The following is an 11,366-nucleotide window of genomic DNA, read 5'->3' on the forward strand; positions in this document are numbered from 1 at the left end:
AGCATGGCCAAATCAGGGCCTGGCTGCCAGTGACTACTATCCAAAAGCTCGTCCAGTGCCAAGGGACTCCATGCACAGAGCAGAGCCCAAACACAGAACACAGGCATGAGCTAACTACAGAGGAGGAGTGGAATAAATGAGAGAGAGAGAGAGAGGGAGGGAGAGAGAGAGAGAAAAACAGACAGACAGACAGAAAGACAGGCAGACAGACAGAGGGGGGCGGAGAGAGAAAGGGAGTGGGAGAGACAGAGAAACAGAGGGAAAGAGAGAGCTAGGGAGAGAGAAAGGGAGGGACAGAAAGAGATGAAGGAGGGGAAAAAAACCTAAAGGTACGCAAAAGAGGGAAAACAGGAGCAAAGAGGAGGAAGTGTTAGAGAGATGAAGAATGTGAAGATGGAAAGAAAGATGAGAGAAACAGTCAAACAAACGCGCGCACAAACATACACACACACACACACACTTGCATCATTTTTGTGCCGTCTTTCTTGTCTCTCGTTAAGCGGGGGAACACAGAGCGCGACACAAAGGGATCTGAGCCAAAACAATGTCACTGAACAAGACATCACTGACTAGTCATTAGTAATCGGCCGAGGCGTAATTCTCCCTCCCCTCCTATAATAGGTACCCAGGGACCTTGTGTGTTGGAAAAAAAACTGAGAAAAACTTGGCTCTCAGTGCTTGCCCCTCATTTGGATGTTTATGTCCATGGCTAGTGTGGGAGATGGGAGAAAAGAAAGAAAAAGAAATAGCATCAAGGAATGTGGGCCACCAGAGCCTGCAAAACACATCGAGTTACATAGAGAGATTCCTCTCTCTCTCTTCCTCTTTCTCTTTGTCTTTCTCTTTCTCTTTCTCTTTCTCTCTCTCTCTCTCTCTCTCTCTCTCACTCTCTCATGCACACACACAAACGCAGGCAGGCACGCACGCACGCATGCACGCTAACATGCAAACACAAAAGCAAACTCTTACACTGCTACGTTTTGGCTCTCAACCTCTCTCGAATAGAGGCCATGGTTAATTGACTGCTTAGCTATGTGTCTCTGCTTCACCACAACCACCCCAATCCACAGTGATGCTCGGGCACAGTTTGAAAGAATAGACCAGTTAATTAGAGATAGGGACAGAGATTAGAGATGAACATTTTAAGTGTGAAGTGTGTCTACTTTTTGTGTGCGCTTCTTCTTTTTTATTTCAATTCCAGACAGTGTCTTTGGGAAGTCTTTTTTTGAGTTTGTTAACATCAATTTAATCCCTGTGTGTAAAGCAATACTAACGAAAGCCCTATATCTAAGGATTCAGATATCAAAATTAGTCCCGTCTTCTCTCGGCCTGTGTCTTAATACGCTCTTTTCCCACCTCACACAGTCGTTTCACACAAGGACAGAATACAACATCTGCATAATGCTATACTTGTGTTAAATATGGTGAAACGCCTTGACGGACATCACCATTATTACAGTTTTTACAAAAAAATAATCTTTAGTGATCAGAAATAACTGTAATCAAAGAGGGTGGTTGGCTTGGGTTGGTGTGAAATAAAAGTCTTTTTAATTGTGTGGACATCCTGTTTCCGCTCGGTCGTCATATATGGCAGAGACAGTGCATCGTCTTGCTTAGCCTCGCCTCTTCTCTCCAGGCCTTTCCAGCTCTGCCTTTCCTCTTTGTTTTGTGGACGTCCTATACGCTATGCTCTCCTGGTGTGAGTGTGAGTGTGAGTGTGTGTGTGTGTGTGTGTGTGTGTGTGTGTGTGTGTGTGTGTGTGTGTGTGTGTGTGTGTGTGTGTGTGTGTGTGTGTGTGTGTGTGTGTGTGTGTCTAGCTATATCTGAGTGTGTGTGGCCCTTTTGTAAACCCTGTAGCAGTGGTGGATGGCAATGCCATTTGTATTCAAAAGAACGAGTGTGCAGGGGCCACACACACACACACACACACACACACACACACACACACACACACACACACACACACACACACACACACACACACACACACACACACACACACACACACACACACACACACACAATGGCACCTCATGACAAAGTGGCAACAGTAACTTGTGTGAGGAAGAGACACCAGTGGCATAGATCATCTGCCACTGTCACCACTGCCACCGCTGCTTGCTACCGCTGCCGGTAATCACCGAGTCATGTGACAATGGCACAAGATTGAGTTGCATTGAGTCGTGGCGATTTTCCCACTCTCGCTCTCTCTCCATCTCTGTCTCTTGCACAGTGTTTCCTTTTTTGACCTTAGCATCTCCAATGCACAAGGAGAGATTAACAACAATGTGGTCCACTTCCTTGTGTTTTCCCTCACTTCCTTCCCTCCCTCTCTCTCTCTCTCTCTCTCTCTCTCTCTCTCTCTCTCTCTCTCTCTCTCTCTCTCTCTCTCTCTCTCTCTCTCTCTCTCTCCCTCTCTCTCTCTCCAGACGCTTTAAGAGCCTAGGCCTGAGTATGTATTTTTTTCTTGTGCGGCTGAGACGTAGAATGTGCAACTCCAGTGATAACATTTCAATAATCCAAGCAAATTTTCAAATCCATCGAATTTCTCTCGCCACCCGGCTACCTCTTATCCAGGCAGAAACATGCATTAATTAAGCAGGCTTAACAAAGCTGCCGCCAATCCTCTCTCCTCTCTCTGTTCCTCCTTCATTGGCAGCGTGTTTAATGTACAGACATGCGTGCTGCCGCCGCCCGCCGCCACCACTACCACCGCACTGCACTGTGCTTTCGCTGTGTGTGTGTGTGTGTGTGTGTGTGTGTGTGTGTGTGTGTGTGTGTGTGTGTGTGTGTGTGTGTGTGTGTGTGTGTGTGTGTGTGTGTGTGTGTGTGTGTGTGTGTGTGTGTGTGTGTGTGTGTGTGTGATAGTGCGTGCGTGTGTGCGGCCCCCCTCTCGCAAAGCCTCTCCATTGGTGGAGCACGAGGAGGGGAGATTGTGAAATCGATTTCCACATTGTATTTCACACCCTTTCATCAGGCGACAGGGCTTCGGAGCCTGGAAAGCTCGCCATTTCAAAAGCACTTAACATACGCCAGCACCCTTTGTTCAAGAAGCAAACTACTTCTGAGAAGACATCAAGGCAAATAAACCCCCCCACCCGCACTCCCAAATATCAACGCTGGCGAAACTCGAAGCTGAAGAACAACCAAATTACCCAAAGTTAATGCATCTTCATTACTATTTATTTATTTATTTATTCCCCCACTCTCTCGCCTGCTGCCACCATGCCAGAGTAGAAGAAGAGGACGAGAAAACACTAAAACGAATCCCCCGCACTAATGATTTCGCGACTTTAAAGAGGCAGCCACTGCTGTCACTTTGAATGTGAGACAGGAGAACAGATTATTACAGAGATTGCTCGCGTTCCCCCGCTGCGAACAACCGAATGATACTTAAAATATAATGATGTTCTTAACTACGCTCATTAGCAGCACTGGTTCTCTGGGAGACGAATAATACTCTGCTTTTGGAAGAAGCGGAACAAATGTGACATTCCACAATAAAACAGGACTTGCTACTTATTTCTGTAAGGGTGAGGGGATTGAAAGTGACTAATCAGACGACACTAGCACTGTTTTGATGGGCACTTCAACAGAAAACTCATGTAGCTCATGATGACTCACTACTGTTTATCAAAAAGGCTACTTATGTCAAGACACCATATATATAATGCCAGACACCCCACAATCATTTTTTATATATATAGTATGTATATTTTGGGGTCTTTTCGCCTTTATTATTAGGACAGTACAACATTACAACAACAACAGTGAAGATGGTGACAGGAAATGAGTGGGAGAGAGAGATGGGGATGGATCGGCTGATGACCCGCGCCGGAATCGAACACCCGGGTCGCCAGCGTAGCAGTGCAGTGCCCTACCGTTGGAGCCACGGCAGGGCCCACAATACACCTTTTCACTGCTCCACCAGGTCTTTTGTTTGTCAACATACAGTAGACTAGAGCACTTGTACTGAAATGAGATCACAATGTCGGACCGGGAATAAAAAGACAAAACGTCTGTCTGTGGTGGATGCACATTGAAAAAAGTATCTCGTGTGTGTGTGTGTGTGTGTGTGTGTGTGTGTGTGTGTGTGTGTGTGTGTGTGTGTGTGTGTGTGTGTGTGTGTGTGTGTGTGTGTGTGTGTGTGTGTGTGTGTGTTGTGTGTGTGTTTCCCTTGGATGAAAACAAAATCAGTAATCATTGGAGAAAGTGATGGCTTCAAAGTGTGTGTGTGTGTGTGTGTGTGTGTGTGTGTGTGTGTGTGTGTGTGTGTGTGTGTGTGTGTGTGTGTGTGTGTGTGTGTGTGTGTGTGTGTGTGTGTGTGTGTGTGTGTTTGTGTGCGCGCTGTATGTGTGTCTCTCTCTCTCTATCTGTCTATGTGTCTAGGTGTGTGTGCGCGTAGCTGTGTGCGCATGTGTGTACGTTAATGTGTGTCTGAACATGTGTTTGTGAGTGCGGGGGTGTTTATGATGGCAGCGTTTTGACCCCATTCTCCTTCTGCTAATTCCTACTCGAGAGGCGACGTGCGCAGCCTACATTTTGCACAGACGGCAATGTCAACATGCATATGCATTATTTCCATAGCAAAAAAAGTCACGTTGTGTCATTAATTAGGAGAGCCTGCCTTTGTGTTCCCGGGGAAAAAACTGAAAAGGTATCGGTTCTTATGCATCCTCTCTCTTTCCAGTGCTGTCATGGTGGTACCGAGGTGATGGTGTATTTTTTAATAAAATACAGTATATTTTAAATGCTGCAGTTGCTGTATATCTTGTAAACCTCGGTATTAAAGTTGAAGCAAATATTACATTTTACACTTCTAAAGATATGTCACCCATCCTAATTCTATGCCGATATCCAAACCCCAGGTCGAAGTTGCATTACTAGCTACTTGCATCAGAGTGTTCAGATTCTATTGGACAGTTACACACTCAGTGTATAGCTTGCACTTTGAATGGCAGAAAAATGCAAGAAAGCCCCTCTCTGCGAAGGTCTCTGCATTCATTGATTCACAACGCTGTTACAACTGAAGGCCCCGTCAGCACAGCTGTGATGCAAACAGCTATGTAGCCAGACGCAGATGGATCCATTGGGGAGAGATTATGCATCACGCTGGCCAAGGCCAAACGGACGGGAGTAAAAAAAAAAGAGAAGGCTAATAATAAAATAAAGAAAAAAGCTACATAGCACACTCAGAGAGCTCCACAATGGGGAATGAAATCTCCTGACAAAGGTGATGTCGAAGGCCATCGAAGGCACCTGGAACGATCTCTCTTTGCGCCGCAAACAATCACCTCAAGAGCCGCGGACATCCTCAGCCTCCGCCTTAACAGCTAACGCCCATTAAATAAGGTGGCTGATGGGAAAACGCAGCTCCCCTTTATGACGGAGGGTAACAGCAACCATTTGTTGTCTTTGTGTCATGCCGAGGCACACGCGTCTGGACAAAATGATGTGCTTCAGGCCCATATATGATTTTGAACAAGCACCCATTTTTGTTCTCTCTCTTCTCCTCTCTCTCTCTCTCTCCTCTCTTTTTCTATCTCTCTTGGCGGATATAAATAGGACTGTGTTGATTGTCGTGTCAAAGTTAATCCGACAAGCTCGGGAGGCAGTTATTTATCTAATGACAGAGTTTCTGTGAAGACAATCAATAAAGGATACGGAAGACAAATCCTCGCAGAGAAAAAAAACCTAGCTTCTACTCCATGGAGAAAGAGAGAGAGAGAGAGAGTGAGAGAACGAAAGAGAGAGAGAGAGAGACGTCAAGAGATATGGTGAAGATGAACATTGATGAGGGGGTCTAACAAGAGTGCTCGGATGAGGACAGAATCTACCGTACTATAGAAGATAAAAGTACAGGTGTCCATACAAGCTCACTAAGGCCACCACTAGCCGATCAAAGCTTAAACGGCGTCTCAAAATAAATATCGGTATCTGATATGTTCTCGCCTGTTCACTGTAAAGTACCTACTTGAGGACAGTCCTGAATGGACAATGATTCTTGAACACCACAAGCATACAGCCATGGCACATTGCTCTCTGTGACTGGCACAAAGACATAACTCTTATCTTCATTTTTTTTTAATGAAGAGATTGCCTTTGTGTCCGCCTGTGTTCTTTTTCTCCTTCTACTCAGTTCTGTCTCTCCTTCACACAAAGCCCTCAGACGACAAGCAGCACAGTTTAATTCTATTAATGAGAACAAATGAAAGAAACTATTGGTCACCGCTATCCAATAGGGGGAAAAAATGCTGGCTGGCTGGGATACAGTGTGAAGCAGTGCTGGACGGTTTTTGGGTGCTCATGTGTAAATGGAAAAGTCTCTCCTGACGGGCGGACACTCCAGAGCGTTTAGTTAAACGGCCCCGGCTCTTCCCTCTTTGTCATCCGGGTCAATCTATTTCTGCTCAGCTCTTTAGATATGACGGAACAATACCAGTCCAACCTACAACACCCCCCCACACCCCAAATACTCCTCAACACCTCACACTACTCCATCGTTCACCCCTCCACACACACGCACCTCTTCATTTAAAGAGAAGGGAGGTGGGTGGTAAGGGGTGGGTAAGGGGGATGGATCTGGGAAGTGGGAACGTGTATAGTCATCAGAAGTACCCATCAACAGTTAGCCTTGGACGGCGCTTTAATTTTGAAATGTAGCTTTTGAAATGCATTTTCTTCCTTGCCATTGCTGGGCACGCTCACCTCCCATCTCGCTCCAGGGGGTGGGGGTGGGGGCTTCTGGAGCCTTCGCTCCCATTTGCCACCCATCACGGCCATCCTTTGTCTCTCAAGGTTTTGGTTGAAGGCTAATAACTCAGACAAGGCCCACGACACACACACACACACACACACACACACACACACACACACACACACACACACACACACACACACACACACACACACACACACACACACACACACACACACACACACACACACATGCTCTCTCTCACACACACACACACACACACACACAAGGCTACGGCAAGGTTGCAGGTTTGCCATTTTGTTGGGAGAGATTCAAATCAGACACAAGGTTTTTTATCAGTAGTCTTTGGCTCTTACATTTCAATTCATTACGAGCGAACATTTCTGTCTGTCTATTTGGCAAGGGGGAGACAGTATTACAGAAACACCATACTGCCGCTAAATCCAAATAGTCCTTAATCAAATAAATCCTGTTGACTGACAACTGATTAGAATTACAAATTTGCTCAAGGGGGTGAGAATGCAGCTAACGGCATGTTTCAACACGCCTCTAATGGGCCAGGGAAACGAGGCGGGCTCAAAATGATATGCACTGGTTCCAGCAAGGGGCTGTGTTTCTCACATACCGTGACTCTGGTTCGTATGCCAGGCAGGAGGGGACATGAGAGCTTGGAGGGGGAGTCCTCTTGAGAAGAAGAGTGAGCTTTAACACATATGTTAAAATGCAGGAAATTAGCTGAACCATTATACCAATGTTGTGGTTGGGTAGAAACCAATGATACAGTACTATCAAGTCATTGGTAGAAACACTTTCCCCCAGGTAAGGCAGGAGGTTGGACAATTCTAAAGGCCCAATTTCGAAAAAGGGTTGTTTGAGGACACTGTTTCATTTTTTTTAAACAAATAGAAGTGGGATCTAAATTTTGGCCTTACATTTTCTACCTGTAGGTTATTTTGTCATTAGATTTTACACGCTTTTCCCCTGAGGTATTTGGAAAGTTACCCAAGTTAGTGTCTAACTGTTGCCAAGCTGATTTATCAGTTTGAAATGGTTAATATGATGCCGGCCTATTTTACTATTTTACTTTACCTATTTTACATTCAAGTTTCACATAGCTCACCATCAAGAGAAAGCATTGTCCACGTTGCCTTTTGTAAAAAAAAAAAAAAATCTAGCACAAACTGGAATGTCAGAATGTCTTATATCACAGCCCCATTTCCAACAATGACAAGGGGGAAGGAAGGACTCAGATATTTCTTGACAGAAAAATGTTCAGCTAGGGTGGTTCTTGTCATCGAGGTGGACAATGGAAAAAAAAAGACAGAGAAACTTTGACAAATATCATACATTCGCATTCAAATGGGCCATTCGCCCGGCCCCATTGTCATTACAGGGAAAAGAGATTAAGTTCACCTCATCAGACGTGAGTGTGACAGGTGACTCAATAGGCTGATGCCAAGCGGCTAGCACCCGGAGAAGATTAGCAGGGTACTGATATCATTATTTCCGCCTATCAGGGATTCAGCGGGGAAGCAATTGTAATTTCTAGCCTTATTAGTCCGGCCCCCGTCCGTCCTGGAGGAGAAAAGCCTCGGCTAGATAAAGCAAGCTCGTCGTCGTCGGTGACAGGCGGACGTTTTTTTTTCCTTCCGTGCCACCAAGTGCTGTCACCGTGACACTTACCAAATGCCAGCGCCGCCCCTGTCCCTAGTAATCCTGACTAATAGAGGTTAAAATGCACCACAAAGAGGTCCTTGTATAGATGATCAAAACAAGTGGCACATTTGATTTCTTTCTTTTTTTTTAAAGTCATAAGATGATGGATACAATGGGACGGGGTGATGATGGGTGATGTGTGACACATGCAGGACATACAGTCTTTCGATATACTCACTGACAGGCTTGACAGTTATGGAGTAAGTCCAAACTATAAACATGGCATGTCCATAAACATACGCAGAGATAAATAGAGTCAGACAAGGACAGATAACCACAGACATATTGTAGATAGATAGACGGTGTGTGTGCCGTGCACGTGTGTGTGTGTGTGTGTGTGTGTGTGTGTGTGTGTGTGTGTGTGTGTGTGTGTGTGTGTGTGTGTGTGTGTGTGTGTGTGTGTGTGTGTGTGTGTGTGTGTGTGATAGAGAGAGAGAGAGAGAGAGAGAGAGAGAGAGAGAGAGAGAGAGAGACTGATGGAGAGAAAGTGTGAGAGACAGACAGACGGAGAGAGAGAGAAAGAGAGAGATTCCTGAGTTCTCTCAGAAGTGGGCGCTCCTTTTGTGTGTGACAGACATCTGCCCGTTAAGACCAGGCGTCCTGTTTTTCTGAGTGGCCCTCTTCTTACCCCTGCAGCAGCATTAAGCCCCTCGCTCCGAATGTTTGTAGAGCTCACTAAATATCGCGCCGTGCCTCTTTGTTAAGCTCATTAATGTTGGAGCGCGTCTGTTGGGTTGCTCAAGACCCAAAACAGCACTGGAAATTAAGCCCACGCTGGGCTGGGGTGCTACACCAACACACTGCTGCTGTTCACTCCTTCACTGCCTGCCTGCCTCTGCTCAAAGAACATTACATCCATGGGCCGAAACGAACAAAAACGTGCAAAACATAATCACACACACAATGCATACAAAATGCATGCACGCACGCACGCACGCACGCACAAACACACACACACACACACACACACACACACACACACACACACACACACACACACACACACACACACACACACACACACACACACACACACACACACACACACACACAGAGTGAGAAACCATTTGAAAAATGTGTGTAAGGAAATTAACTCAACAACAACAACAACAAAGTAATGAAATACAATATTTCATGTTGCAGTGTGAAAAAAAACAACCGAAACATCTTATACAGTCACAGCTTACTTGCTTGCTGTTCCAACACAAACCTGGTGGGCGAGTATAGCGAAGAAGAAAAAAATGGCTGGAGCAGGGATGCTATGGGACTGCGTCTGGCAGCTTACAGGCCTAATTACTGTTCATTTGTAGACCAAACAGCAGCTTATCGTTTCACTGTCTGTGACAGCTTAATCTGCAGTATCGGGAGGACGGGAGAGGGAGAAGCATGGCCGCGGTCATAATAGGATTTTGTATGTTTTTTGGGGAGGTGTGTGCTCAAGTCATTTTCTATGCATGCGGCTCCGATAGCCATCACATTATTATGGGAACGGTACATATTTGCCGGGGCTTTTTTTTAAACATGAGGGGAGGGCCAGCATGGAGCGCCAGTGCAGAGAGGCGCGACTGTAATGGTGTTAGAGCCCGAATCCCGCGGGATCATGGGTAAAGATTTTGATGTCTTTCTCTTGCGCAGCTGACATTTCAAGCGAGCAGGCTCTCTCTCTCTCTGTCTCTCTCTCTCCGTGTGTGTGGGGTGGCAGCCCAAGAAATTCTCAGCGTGAGACTTGGGAGATTCTGCTGGCGGATTTGAACGTGGGATCCGTAATCTTTCGCAAATTAGAAATGTCACATTTTTGGAGGGTTTCACACCCTATTTCTGTTATGTCCAACACGGATGTGGCACTTTTGACTGTAACCTTTGGAGGTTAATTACATTTCACCAACATACAGAGATGGATCCACAGAAAGAGGGAGAGAGAGAGAGAGAGAGAGAGAGAGAGAGAGAGAGAGAGAGAGAGAGAGAGAGAGAGAGAGAGATCCTGCTATAATTCAGGCCATCTCCATACATTTGGTGAATGGATAGTGTGTGTAACAGTGAGCACTTGTTCATGGACATTATGCATATAAAGCATTTGCAGGCATCTTTGTTGTGGAGAGTTTGATGATGATGATAGAGCGAGAGAGAGAGAAAGAGAGAGAGAGAGAGCCGGGAGAGAGAGATGGTGGAGTGAGCAAAAGAGCGAGAGTGAGAAGAGGAAGTGGAGGTGGGGGGAAGGCGGAGAAGGGGGGGGGGGGGGTCGACAAAAGGTGTGTGGGCGTGCGGGCACTAGGGATGAAATCTACCTGGTTTCGCCTCGATTTGTGCAATTATCATTAAGCTCCCCGTGTTACCCGTCCTCTCAGGAACGCTGAAAGCTGCCAAGGACCCACACATAATATTAGATTAAATGGGCGCCCCCCAAAAAAATCAATACACAATGCAAATGAAAAGAGGCAGAAGTAGCCACTCAGTATGCATATTTCCTGTCAAGTACACTTTCTGACCTGCTGGAATGCTGTCTGCCGACGCCGCTACAACTCACTACTTTCCGCCATTATAGCTGATCCCCCCCCTCCTCCCTCCCTCCGCCGTCGTCTACCGTCTGTGTGTGCGCGCCGCTATCAGCTTTCCCCTGCTGTATCTTTTCCCTGTCATACAATGCCACAGCCACGGCATTGTGACAAAAAAAAACCACGTCGTTACAATCCTTCCACGGGAAGAGAATGAAAGAATGAAAGAAGCGAAAGAATGAACCAGCTGCTGAATGCAAGTTAAAGCCATCACTTTTCCACCTCTGCCAGACACACTCTTGCACACACACGCACACAACACCCAGTAGGGAAGTATAAACAGTCGACTCGCAAATAAGAAGCAGTTTGTTTGTGTGTTGAGGATGCACAGTTCGCACGAGCAGAGAAAGAGGTAATTATTGTACGTGCAAACAAGAGGG

This window comes from Engraulis encrasicolus, chromosome 19 (genome assembly GCF_034702125.1).
Source record: "Engraulis encrasicolus isolate BLACKSEA-1 chromosome 19, IST_EnEncr_1.0, whole genome shotgun sequence".
In the NCBI taxonomy this organism is placed as follows: Eukaryota; Metazoa; Chordata; class Actinopteri; order Clupeiformes; family Engraulidae; genus Engraulis; species Engraulis encrasicolus.